At 46.0% G+C, this 14321-nt stretch overlaps 1 non-coding gene and 2 pseudogenes across 1 annotated transcript; 1 reads left to right on the forward strand and 2 right to left on the reverse strand.

Annotated features, from left to right (window-relative positions):
* Nucleotides 1-596: 596 nt before the first annotated feature.
* Nucleotides 597-3734, forward strand: LOC136468780 (uncharacterized; annotated as a pseudogene).
* Nucleotides 3735-3840: 106 nt separating this feature from the next.
* Nucleotides 3841-5170, reverse strand: LOC136468781 (uncharacterized; annotated as a pseudogene).
* Nucleotides 5171-13717: 8547 nt separating this feature from the next.
* On the reverse strand, nucleotides 13718-13788 carry TRNAG-GCC (transfer RNA glycine (anticodon GCC)). The gene has a single exon. It is a non-coding gene; the product is annotated as a tRNA-Gly (tRNA).
* Nucleotides 13789-14321: the final 533 nt, after the last annotated feature.

A 14321-nucleotide genomic window follows, 5' to 3' on the forward strand; every position in this document is an offset into this window, starting at 1 on the left:
GAGACTTTCAGAGCTCAACCATGAAGTGCTCGGGGACTTGTCGATACGGGACCCACAGGATACCCCATAAAGGAGAGAGAAGATCTAGTCTAACTAGAATTCTTCCCTTGTAATCCTAGTAGTAGTACTATTCAGTAATCCTACTAGTAACTCTCATTATAAACCGACTAGGACTCTGGCCTCCTGACTATATAAAGGAGGGCAGGGCTCCTGGACGAAGAGAACAACAATTGTACAACACAACACTTGACAATCAATCCAACGCAAAGGCTAACGCCGACTGGACGTAGGGTTATTACTCGATCCGCGATCGAGGGCCTGAACTAGGATAAATCGACTATCTCTTGCGTTAACCGTCGAGTTCAGCACACGCCGGAGCCCGAACATACTGTCCCGGGTACCCCCATGGCAGGCTATCGGTGGTAAAACATCGACAGAGAGCGTCGGTGAAAAATGAATTAGGGTTTGGGTGGATACGGGGCGACAGAGGCGAGGCCGGTTATATGCCCCTCCCTTCCAACGGGCAAATCCAACAGTGGATAGGTGCGGAGAAGGGACATCAACGGCTCGGAGGCAGCCGTGCCTCGCCTTTAACCATGCTGTGCCTGGGCCGGTACTGCGGGCCAACATTGCGGCCCAGGCACGACACTACAACCGGGCCGTGCCAGGCACGGGCACGATTGGAGTGGGCCGGGCCGTGCTTCTTAATGCCGTGCCTAGGCCGGTCCGTAGTGCCCGTGCCAGATGGCCATCTATAGCGTTGGGCCAGGCTCCTACACGGCGACCTGCACCGGCCGACTGGGATCGGCGCCGTGGGCTGCCGCTGCGTTGGCGCCTCGCGCGACAGGTGACGCGCGGGGCCCCTGCTGTTCAACACGTTCACGGGCCAGGAGATCTCGCTGGGCCCGGAGCTTTACGAGCCCACGCACGAGCCGGCGCCCAAGATCGTCTTCTGGCCGAGCCCCCACGCCGCTCGACTTCATCGCGGTGAGCCTGTGCCGGCCCAACAGGGTCGCCGTGCAGAGGGCGTCCGACGGCCGGTCGCACATCGACGACACGGGCCTGCTCATGGACAGGGACGTCGTGAGTCGACGTGGCGTACAGCGACGACGACGGCAAGGTATACTGCCTGGCGAAGGACGGCCAGGTGCACGTGCTCCACCTCAGCCGCCGCCGCTGCCGCCGCTCCTGCCGCCGCCGACGAGTGCCACCCATGGAGGTGGGCCCACTGCCGAAACTGCCCCGCGGCGCCGCTGTCTTCCCTTCACCGTACGACACGATCTCCAAGTTCACGGAAGCCAAGAACCTGGTGCTCTGCGACGGCGTGCTCTACCAGGTATGGAGGCGGCCCACCGGCGCTGGCAACGCGACCGTCGCCGCGCCGGCAGGAGGAGTCCGGCGGTGGATCCACATCTTTGAAGGCGACGTCTTCGTTCTGAGGTTCGATCCCGGGAACTGGCCACGCAGCCCGTGCTGGAGCGTGGTCGAGGCGAAGGATCTGCGAGGTAACGCTCTGTTCGTCGGCTTGAACGACGCAGCGGTGGTGCGCGGCGAGGGTGTGAGCGACAACAGCGTTTACTACTGGGACGGCCTGCGCGGGGGAGACTGCGAGGCTGTGGTCTACAGCATGGCAACCGGAGCCTCCGGCCGGTGGCCAGTGGTGTCGACCGGAGGCGTGTCGAGCCCCGTGTGGTACTTCTTGCCGGCCGGCGATACCCATCGCGTGGAAGCAGAAGCAACTGAGGTAGAAGACACGTCTGCGGAAGCAACTTCACCCGAACTTGACGAGGAGGAGCTGGATCATAGTGCACATTGTCTCAAAAAAACCATGAGCTTGCTCGGTAGGTTAGATTATTCTCTCGTTTATTAATCATTATTATGCTAGTCTCTGAAGTGTAGAGCTACATCGAGATATGCCTTTTATTTACATTTTGCATTAAGAGAAACGATTTAATTCCAATCTATTGTCGGGGGCGAGCATTATGCGGTTTGAGTTTTTGAGGAGAGTTTTTAGGTAGCCCGGTAGGGTTTAATGTGCTTCCTAGGTAGGGCTGGATATCGAGCCAACTCGGCTTGGCTCGGTAGGATAACAAGCTGGCTCGGCTCGGCTCGGCTCGTTATGCTAACGAGCCAAAAGTCTAGCTCGACTTGGCTCGGTAACTGGCTCGAGCTGGCTTGTTTGACCCGCGAGCCAGAAGGGAAAAAAAAGAAATTAGTAATAAACAACATATAGTTTGTTCACTGATTCATTGATCCATCGTCCATGCACAAGGAAACAAGCCAAAAGTCTAGCTCGACTCGGCTCGGTAACTGGCTCGAGCTGGCTCGTTTGGGCCGTGAGCGAAGGGAAAAAAGAGAAATTAGTAATAAACAACATATAGTTTGTTCACTGATTCATTGATCCATCGTCCATGCACAAGGAAACATACATATACGTACCGATGAAGTGATGAGGTGTGGTTAATATAAAGTTTTGTCCAATAGATAGGGTTCCTTGCAGTTGGCTACGGTTCAAGCAAATCCAAGTCTACAGATAAACAAATATGCACGTACATACGGTACATGTATGTAACAAAGCAATGTGAGAAGGCCTGCATCAATATTATAAAATAATGAATTATTCAAAATAAAACTAAAAAATGTCACTAGGATCATATAAAAGAGCTAGCCCCTAAACTCGTATATAGGTTTAATTTTATGAGCCGCTTAATTAAGCGGCAACCTAAATCTATACGTAAGTTTGTGGCCTAGCCTACTTGCATCCCTAGATGTTAGGGCGTATTGCACTATTAGAGCATCTCCAAGAGTTTGTCAAATTTTACTTGGCAAATCTTGTGATTTGCCAACTCCTAAAATTATATGCCAAGTAAAAAAATAATCCATCTCTAAGAGTTTGGTATTTTTGACTTGGTAAAATAAAAAAACTCGTTAACAAAACGAAGAGACCCGCTAAGCGAACGAAGAGCCCCGCTAAGAAACGAAGAGCCCCGGATGCCAAGCCGTATACGCGCGCGTATATTTGCGCGCGCGGAGGGAAGATTTACCAAGTTGCTATTGATGCCAAGTTGTTTTGCCAAACTGTTAGAGGCTATTTTTTCTTGTTTGCCAAAATTATATGGATGCCAAGTTAAGATAGCAAACTCTTGGAGATGCTCTTACACAAATGATTTTGCAAGACGGTGTCATTTTATTAACCGAGACGGTAAAAAAAATCCAGCCACCTCGAAAATTGCTGGCCGATTAATAAAGGCGGTTATTTTTATTTACGGAGACGGTCAAGAAATGCTCATCTCCAAAAATGATTTTATGGAGGCAGACACCTTAAGACAACCGTCTAAAAAAATGGCCTATTTCCGGAGGCGATCGTTTTAAGGTACCCACCTTCATAAATCCATTTTCGAAGATGGGCACACTATAAGGCCCGCTTCTGAAAAAGCCGAGGCCCAACAAGCCTAGGCGAGGCCCGATAGCCGTCTTCATATATATATACATGAATTTAGGGTTCAGCACTGCCATCTCTCTTCCTCTCACTCTCCCTCCTTAGCCGAGCGGCGCCTCCTCTCTCCCTCCCTCCCCCGCACTCCCGCGCGCTCCTCCCCTCCTCCCACATAAGAGCCATGGCCGGCGCCACCTCGAGCTCCTCTGCCGCCTACGGCTTCACCATCTGCGCGGTGCTCCTTGCGACGTCGCTCGTGTGCGCCGCGTGCCTCTTAGACTCCAGGGAGGCACGCTGATGAAAGCAGAACATCCGCATGACCATAACAGTGACATCGTCTCTACGACAGTCCGTAGGTCCTCGTCCTCCTTGCCTGGCAACAATACGGTTGCCGGGCTTCATCTTCAGCCTGCCCACATCATCACCGGCCCCAGGGCGGCGGCAGACGGGGTGAGGAGCAGCTCCGACTCGCGCGTCAGGGCGTCTATGAAGTCGTTCGTGGAGAACGCCCTGTGAACACGGTTGCTCTCAGGGTGGTAGGCGTACACCTCGTGGCGGCTCGTGGCGAGAAGGATCTCTCCTCCGGGCGAGGAGCCGAGCGGGAGCATGCGGAACCCAGCGTGCAAGGCGTCCCTCATCGGCTGGGGCAGGCTCGCCAAGCTGATGCGGCAGCGCAACGACCACGGCGACGTCGTCGAGCCGGCAGCCGTCAAAGTCCAGAGCTCGTACTGTCCCACGGTGAGGCGAGTGTCCACCACGGCGCACAGAAAGCCGTCGAGGTCGGCGAGATGGAAGGCGTAGCGCGCCCGTTCTTCCGGCGGGTGTATCCACCCGAACTGCTCGGTATCCACGGAGAGCGACAGGATGGTGGGCTCCGGCGTTCCGAACAAGTTGGCTTTCGGGTCATCAAAGTTCATCGCAGTGTTCATGTGCCAGTACATGTGCAAGTAGAAATACCCGTCCACAAACACCGGGGGCCGGCTACAGAGACCCTTGGGAGCGTGCGGCGGCACTTGTCCAGCGCAGGGGCGCCATCCGTCGGACTTTAGGCCGTACACCTCGCAGTGCGGCAGCTTGTTCCGGTCCTCGAAGAGCCTGACCACCTTGTGCTCGTTGGCCGCCGGGTCGAAGCCGAGCCCGGTGCTCGAGAGCACGTAGGGACCGTGAGGGATCACTCTCCTAGCCCATGGGCAGGGGGGTAGGGAGATGTGCTCTCCCGTGGAGAGGTTGCAGACGTGGTACGCGGACACGCTGGGCTGGAAGAGGAGGGTGAGCCCGCGGCAGGGCTTGGTGCCAGACATGACCAGGTCGTCGGCGCGCACAGACAGGGCGCGCATGTCGTCCACGTCCACGGTCATGAGCTCACGGGCTGACGAGCCGTTCCGCTGTGCGGTTGACGTAAGCACTGAGGAGTAGAAAGACGTGGTGGACTGGTGGTAGAGCCTGCGGCGGTGGGCGTGAAGAAAACGATCTCCGGCGGCGGCTGGACAGCAGCGGCTCTGACGGCTTGGTGCGCCCGGACGAAGTGATCGGAGGTGAGCGCGACGCACACTCTCGGCAGACCGCCCGCGCCCGGAAGCGAACGATGGCAGCGGCCGGGACGCGCGCCAGAATGTGTTCGAAGATCACTTCGTTGGGTAGAAACGGCGGCACCACCGGCGCCCGCGCCTCTTGAGCGTGCCGAGACCTTTTGGACGGTCGTGGCGGCGCCGGCGCCACTTCGGATTCCGGCATGGTGGTCAGCTGGTGGATCGATCGTTTTCCTTGTCTTTGACTCGATTTTGTAGATCAGACTAAAGATGGCAACCGGCCTCGATACCCGACGGGTATTTGATCCATTTGGGGACGGAGATGAGATCATATCTTTACCCACGGGTATCTAAATGAGCAAGAATCCATCCCCGACGGGTATAGCGGGTACGGAAACGTTCCCTGTTTACCCGTCCCCGTTATCCGTTGGGAAACCCGACTATTTGAGCTGTCATGCGAGTATTAAGCCCAAAGAAGCTCAATATATGTATTTTGGCTCAAATCTGAACAATCATGTATATAGTTTGTGTGTTCTAGGAACACTAGTTCAATTTTTCTCACCATCTCCGCCAGCAGCACAAGCACGTCTGCCTCACGAGCGCTCGTGCCCCTCGCTTCCTCAGTTCGGTCTCTCTGTCACCTTTGCTCGTCCTCCTCGCAACCTCGCTCCTTGTCCTCGGCATCTTCGAGACTCCGACATTTGTACCCGGGTGAAGAAGAAACGTCTCCGATTGCAAAGCTGCGACCCTAAGTGTCCTTGTTTATCGGTTATGCAGTACCCGTCGGTTATCTGTTACCCGACCGATGCCCGACGGGTATGGGGATGGACAAGAATTTATACCCGAAACAGTTAACGGGAACGGGGACGGGATGAATTCTCCATAGCGGGAAAGAGAACGTTCCGACGATACCCGGCAGGTACATCCTCGTTGCCATCCTTAGATCAGACCAGAAGAGTTGGATTCCATCCATCTCTATATATATATATATATGCGCAGGTTGCGCTTTGATTGGAACTTGGTGACGACGCGCCCCCGGAACCGTAAGGCTTAGTTTGGGGACGCGGGCCAGATTTGCCCGGGGTAGCAAACCCTCGACGGGGATTTAAGCGGCTGGTCGTATCCCCGGGAGCCGCTCCCCCTTCCCTGTCGCCATTTGAAAGCCAGGCCGAAGTAACCAGGATGAACGTACAAACTTGTATATCTATAAATTGCACATGCACAATGTTCCCAAACTCCAAATAAACACTAAAAACACAGCTCAAAAAATATTCTGAAAACAAAAAACAAAGGATTAAAAAATAACAATTAAAATATATTTCCTTAATCAAACTTCATACATTGTGTGAGACTCAAACGTCCATAACTGTTAAATATCTTCTTGAGAAACTGATGAGTATCATCTCAGCCAATATGTGCACCTTTGTTCCTAATTCAATGCTAACTTAAGTAGGTAGCACAAACTTTAATATTATACAAACAAATTTGCAAATTATTCTCAACAACTGCACATGTCTTTAGGACCTCCAGTTTCAAATGCCAATATGCTCATGACCTTGTGGTATGCTGCATGCTGCAAACTAGTAAGAAATTGTTAGTGGAAGGCATGCAAATTGACAGTCTACACATATGTGATATTCAACAAATGTCAATCCAATATCAGAACACAGAAAAAATGTTAAAGAGAACTTGAACCAGGCAGTGCAATTAGATATATCAGAACTTGGACCATATTATGATGAAATCTTTACAACACAATGCCATTGTTCAGGGTAATTTTTCAGATGATAGCACAAGGGAGTTAACCATGATGCACAGACTCTAGCTTGGTTATTTAACTCGATTCATCCTTTATATACATGATCCACTGGCTACCAGGAGTCCAGAACATCAATGTATCAATGCCTTTGCTTACATAGATAGCTGAATGCGAGGTGGAGACATGTTTGTATTACACACTTTTCACTAATCTATCATGTATAATCTATCACACTAAACACGCAAGACAAAAATAATATTATTAATTAAGCTGAAAATGAATAGTGATCAATCATTGTTAAATTAATATGTCCTGTTAATGCGGAGATCTGAGCAAGTAAACAAAACAAGAAGCCATATTGACATCATATACCACCAAGGTATTCTTTGCACATCGATGAAAGCATCCTCGACAATAAAAAAACATGTTTCTTAGCTAGCTAGCAAGAAAGAAGAGGAGCCATTTATATTTATATTATATAGATTAATAGAACATATGCATTTGCACTTTTGTAGATATATACACTCAGTCTGTCAGACGGATCAATCCATGGATGATGCACCATGTATGGAAGAAAGATACCCAGCAACCTAAAGTGCGAGTTGGGCACTAGGACATCATGCACAAGTTCACCAAGGTTGGAGTTCCGACTCCCAGTGGTTCTTTGGAGAGCAAGGGACATACATCCTTGGAAACAAAATTATACTAAAAAAAATCAGGAACACATAACTCTTCATACCACTATTATATTCTCAGAAATTTAGCAGCTTGCACACTGAAAAATATTTAGCAGCGTGCACACTCTGTACATCCTTTTTTAAAATAATCGATTATTCAATCGTGTCACTAACATCAGCATTACAGAGCTTCCTACCGTCAATCTTTCCACCAGAGACAACATGTATTTTTCATAAAAATAATGTATTTTGGGAGAAAGTACCATGGCTGAATTTGATCAAAGTAAAGAATGATGCCCTCTCAATCTTTTGGTGAGTTGACTTTGTGTATCCTTGGTAGATCTAGCGGCTACAATTTGTTTTTATTATTTCATCTACAAAAATATGAATGAGATGAAATGCAGTCTACTCCTAGCTTATTATTGATCGTTTCCAATCTGCCAACAGAATTATTATTCTTACAAGCTACTGAATTAACAGCTAGACTAAGAATAATGTTACTAAAAACTGTTAGGCATATGAAACGAAACAAAGTAAGTTAGCTAATTACTACGGCGCTGTAATAGTAACTTCCGGCAGTGTAAGAATCTCTTAATCTGACACCAACATCCAACAGCCCTAGATCAAAACCCCAGAACTAGCTAGTTCCAACAAAACCGAATAAACTTATAACTTCTGAATGTACCAGCCTAGGTAGAATTTCGCATGCAAGGAATCAAGAAGCAGCACACTGCACACCATACATTAGATCTGGATGTTGGAGCTGACCTGGATGGATATTGATGCTGAGATGGAGGTGGCGGCGGTCACGTGTTGACGGCGAGGGGGACCGCGGCAGTCGCATGTCGAGGGAGAGGCAGCGGAGATGAGGTGAGGAAGGCCATGGAGGCGACGGCGAGGTGACGGTGACGGTGACGGTGACGGTGACGGCGACGGCGGGGCTCGAGGATGGCGGCAGCGGCAGGAAGCGAGGACGGAGTTGACCGCGGCGGGGCGAGCACAGCGTCGATGGGCTGAGGACGGCGACGGCGGAGGCAGTGTCGGGACGAAGACAGCTTGCGACGGCGGGGTGCTTTCGTCGCGCGCGTCGCCTTGCTGGGGGAAAAGCCGCCCGGACCTAGGCGTGCGGGAGGAGCCGACCCGGGGAAAAGACAGGGCTCGGGCTGAGATCCCCCTCCGCGTGGGCTTCCAAATGCAGGGGAATCTGCCCCGTGGCTGAGTTCCAGGCGGGGCTTCTCGCCCAGGGAAAAGGCCGGGGTATCCACGCGGTTCGCGGCTTCCAAACGAAGCCTAACGGATTTGCGGCCCCACGGGGAATTTGTTTTCTTGATTTGGCCCGAAGGAAAAAGAGTGCATTTGGTTCAAAGGGAAAAAGGGACGGCTTCCATCGTGATCAAGGAACCAAACAAGGATCGGTATATTTTTATTTCAAAAAACTAGAAAATATAGTCGGTGACTTGGTGTTGCAACAGGAGAAAAACCCTAACATGTCCAAGCCCAATAAAATAGAATACCACTTTTTATGGGCAAAATAGTTATAAGCAATAATATTTATTTGCATATATTTAAAACAATGCTCTAAAACTATAGAATTACTCCATAACTTAAATTTAGACCTCGTTAGATATTGCTTATATTTAATTGGATTACCTATCGTGGGCTGCGAGAATTACGCCAAACACCCTATGACGAGGATGAATCTTGCGACCGCCCATGACCCACCTGTGAAATTGAATTGAGACATTATATATATATATATATATATATATATATATATATATATATATATATATATATATATATATATATATATATATATATAGGGAGAGGCTATTCAGTAGCCGGCTACAAAATAAGTTATTCTATAGCCACCTCCATTTACTATAATTTTATATACTAATTTACCATAATGTCAATACATATTTACGATAGTTGGGTTACTATAACACATGGGGATATTTACCATAACGTTATATTAAACCACTTAGTAAGGAGTTACTATAATCTCGTAAATTAATATAGTAATTATCGTAACTCAAAGTGGCTACAGAATAAGTTATTTTGTAGCCAGCTACAGAGTAGTAGTTCTATATATATATATATATATATATATATATATATATATATATATATATATATATATATATATATATATATATATATATATATATTGCGGCTTCTTGGTTGTGATTCTGCGGCGGCACTGCACCTTTGTTTGACCCAAAAAAAAACTTTCTGTAATGGTTCTAATACAGCCCAATAAAAAAACACAAAAACAATTTCGCGAACCAGGCTAAATTCGGTCTTAACCCAGTAAAACACGTGTGTGAAAACAGATCTTAGGTTCAAAAAACGAGACCTAGCCACAAAATTTGCTGTAGCATGTTGTTAGCACCATTTACCGTCACACTTTTTTTTACTAATTCCTACTTATAGTTAGATAGTTATTATGCTTAATTTCTATACCACACCATCAACTAATGCTGAAGAGTGAAGACTAATGATTTTTATAAGCTTTTCTTTTGTATCTATGCTGCAAACTCAGGTTTACAAAATATGCACTTTACTGAAGCTCTGGAGAAGCAAGAATCTCTGTTACGAGAGTAACGAAATTTTAGCTACTATCAGATGAGGTGAACACGTGCGAGCTAGGCACTAATAATAAACGGAAATACTGTACTAAAATCGACCGTACACGACGAAAGCATGAGTTCAGATTCTTGCACGTCCAAAAACGCACCTGTCGCCAAAGGCCTGGTGGTCCTCGCATGCACATGCACAGGCAGTAACGGCAGCCCCAATACAAAAATAAAAAGAAAGCTTTCATGGACCGATGGCCTGCCTCAGCGCTGCGGAAAATTTTAGAGACTTTTATCTGCGTGCCATTATAAAAGATCGTAATCTCCTGTGTGTCTTAAAAAAATTTAACGGTTTTCAGCGCCACTACTCCAACTTTTTCGTGTCATCCATGCCACTTCCTTCAGTTTGGGCTCTAACGCCGTCAAACTACAGGTGTGAAAAGACGAAAATGTCCTTAAGTTCAAATATGTTATTAATTTTTTTTTGAGCATCTTAACGACTTCAAATGAAAAAAACTCAAAACTAGAAAGTTGTAGATCTCGTCGAGATCTATAATTTTCATATTTTTTTTCATTTAATTTTGCAAAAAAAAATAATATGATTTTTCTAAGATATATTAATCATATCAAATCATATTTTTTGCGGAATTAAATGAAAATAATTTTTATATGAAAATTATAGATCTTGACGAGATCTACAACTTTCTAGTTTTGAGTTTTTTCATTTGAAGTCGTTAAGATGCTCAAAAAAATTAATAACATATTTGAACTTAAGGAAATTTTCGTCTTTTTACCCATGCAGTTTGACGGCGTTAGTGTCCAAACTGACGGAAGTGGCATGAAGGACACGAAAAAGTTAAAGTAGTGGCGCTAAAGACCGATGAATTTTTTCAAAAAGACATAAAAAATTACGATCTTTTATAATGGCACGCAGGGAAAAGTCTCAAAATTTTAAGCTACGTACGTACGTCCCTGCCACAGGCGTCCGCTTTGCCCAGCCACTGCACTGCTCGCCTGCGCAGCTCTGGTGATCGGTACGCACGACAGCAGCAGCCTTCCTCCTCGCTTGTTGCTTTGGACCCGGTGAACGGATAAAGGCATAAAGCCACAAGGTAATCTTCGTTAGTCAACGGAGATAGGCAGTATGCTCTCTGTTTTTCATACTTGGCAAGCTATTTTAGCTCACTGTTTTAACTAGCGTTAACAAGAACATGGAAACTTTATTTTTGGTAATTTTTTTTTTCGTTGTGTCTACTTTAATTTTTAGCTTTTGATTATTTCAGTTTTATTTTGTAGTTGTCAATATTAGTTTTAAGTATCTGGTAATTTTAGTTTCATTAATATTTATCCGGTTATTTTAGTTTCTATTTTTTTTTTCATTTGGTATACTTGTTTCAGTTTCATTATTTCATTTTTTCATTGTTTCTTTTTTAGATCTCTGGTTGGCCTAGAGGAGGGTGAATAGGCCTGTCAAAACAAATACTCAAACTTTTATCAAATTCACCATGCGGCACTGCCGCTATGAAGGGCGGCACTGTCGGCCCAGAACAGTGGCACTGCCGCACCTGCAGACAACTTCGAGTCACAGTTCAAAATTAGTGAACGAAAACTTAGATCGGAGAAATTTCCTAGCTTATTGCAGGTATGACAATCATAGATCAAGAGCTATAAGTGATAGTAACACCACACACAAGTAGATTCGACTAGAAAACCTAGAAATCACCTCAATCACAATATGTTATACAAGTAATATAAATCAAGCACAAATGACACAATGATTTATCCCGTGGTTCAGCTCGCCACCAAGGCTTGCCTACCTCCACGTTGTTGAGGTTAGCCACTAAGGCTTAGGGCTTTTCAACCATTCATCGTTCTTAAATCAAGAGGCTTAACTCTTGAAATGAGGGATGAGTTTACTAACTTCAAGAGATGGTTACAAACCTTCCGGAGCTGCCATACAAGTTGGCAAGCTCCACGGGCAACGCTCTAGCCGGCTAGGATCCAAGCTCCAAGAGTAACAAACACAATCATCGGCCAAAAACGTGAACCAAGTGCTCTTTCGAGTTGGGGAATCAATGGAGTTGCTCTCTAATCGAGTTTTGGACTCTTTTCCCTTAAGGATTGATGGAGAAATCAATGGATTTTCTTGGGGGCTCGAGGTCAACAATGAAGGGAGAGATATAGAGATCCTTTTCTGTTTTGAACCATCTAGAATGAGCAGGAGCCAGAAAGAGAGACGTTTGGGAGGATGAAGATGGGTACAAATACCCCCCTCAACCCCAACGATCACTTAAGGCGCGACAGTGCCTCTCTACAAGTGCAGCAGTGCCGCACCACGTAAGACAGCAAGGGTAAGAGTGAAGTATAGACTGTCTTGGCTGTGAATCTGAGGATGCATGTGTATGTTTGAGCACTTGGTAGCACATATTAGCTTAAGCATTGTGTCCCTCTTTATAGTACGGCTTTTCCTATACTCAAATTCAAAATATAAAAGAATTTAAACCTTCTTTGAGTTTGAAGCCATCTACATTTATAATTGGGGGCTCCTCCATTTCGTGTAGCATCCTTGAACATGAATTCCCTGCTTGTCATCTTGATAAATCTCATTAGTTCTCTAATTGCGTTGTCATTATCACAAAAACCCACGATTAGGGCTTGAATACACTTTCACTTTTATTTTTAGTTAAATGATTTTTTCAATGTTTTTTAGTTTTAGTTTTTAGTCAAGTTTTTTTTAATGTTTTTTAAGTTTTAGTTTTCAGTCTCTCTTTTAGGTTTGAATGCTTCCTAAATCTAACATGTTAGTTGTATAATAACTTACCCTCTAAGTTAGCACCTTATGCAATGCTTCTTCTAATAGTTTGCTCCTCAGGGTGCATCTTGTCTTATTTTGGGTCGCTACTACTCTTGTCTTTTTAATAAATGTCTTTCCAATTGTCGGCAGTCATGTTTCTCGGCTTATATAATGGGTTTTATAATAACTTGCCCCTCTACTTGGCAGCTTATACAATGCTTGTTTTAATAATTTGCTCCCCAGGTTGCAGCTGGTCTTGTTTTGTATCGTTATCCCTATTTTTTTTAATAAATGTCCCCAATTGGCAGCAAGTCATGTTTTCCTAACTTTTTATTGTAACGTGTTGTATATTAACTTGCCCGCCTTGGTAGCTTATGCAATGTTTATTTTAATAATTTACCCCTCTAGGTTGTAAACTATTTTGTTTTTGGTCCGTTACTTTTTTATGGGTTAGTGCCCTTATGTAAATATTATATAACAAATTTATTATATTTTCATGGTAAGAATCAATGCACATACCATGTAAAAACTTTAGTATATATTTGGAGTAGCAAGTTTAGTATTCCGTGGTAACAACTCATTAAAAATCTCATAGCACATTTTTACACATAAATTGTTACTAAAATAAAATTCTTCGAAACATAGGTAAGTGGGGTCTAGTTTTATTCGGCTCATCACGTAAAATATTTCGGTGCAAATTGAATTAAAAACATATATATCATTCAATAGTTATAGCAATTTAAATAAACTTTTTTGTTTTTAGATTTCCGTGCCTCCTTGACCACAAGCGATGAGCAGCAGGCTTGTCGCGGGCGCATGCGGCATGCAGTAGACTGCAGGCTTTGTCGGGGCGCGGGGCGCGGGGCGCATGCAGCACATGTGCCGTCGCGCAATATCGGTGTCCGTCCAAAAATCCAGTGCGCACAAAAAAAAACGCAACAGATGCACCAGCCGGGAATCGAACCCGGGTCTGTACCGTGGCAGGGTACTATTCTACCACTAGACCACTGGTGCTTTGATGTATAAAACTAATAATAAATTGTTATTCTTTGTATTCAACATGACTTCTCTTCTTGTAACACACGTTTCATTAAACAAAAGTAATCCATAGAAAAAAAAGGCGTTTGACCCTTTCCGTTCAGCGGATGACGAACAATGCTTGTTTACTTTACCGCGCCGTCCAAATTTGCTGCCGATTACATCATCTATGTAGCATCGAAATGCCAAAGCATCTGAGCTCTCAGATCGTTGTACGGGCACGGCTCGAATTCTCAACGTACAAGTAGTAGCGGCAAGCATGTCGTTACCTCGCCACTGGTTGCACTTGCACTGCACGATCGTGTTCGTGTCTGGTGCCTGGGCACTCGGCACTCGGCACTCGGCAGGCCACGAACGTTCCTCGCCGACGTGCGGACATGGAGCTAGAAAGGCGCGTCTTTCAGTTTCAGGGCCTGTTTGGAACACAGGATTGAGAAACGTAGGAAAGGAAGAAAACACAGGAATAGAAAGGTATGGTAGGAGTAAAACAGAGGATTGGAAAAATACAG

This window comes from Miscanthus floridulus, chromosome 8 (genome assembly GCF_019320115.1).
Source record: "Miscanthus floridulus cultivar M001 chromosome 8, ASM1932011v1, whole genome shotgun sequence".
Lineage (NCBI taxonomy): Eukaryota > Viridiplantae > Streptophyta > Magnoliopsida > Poales > Poaceae > Miscanthus > Miscanthus floridulus.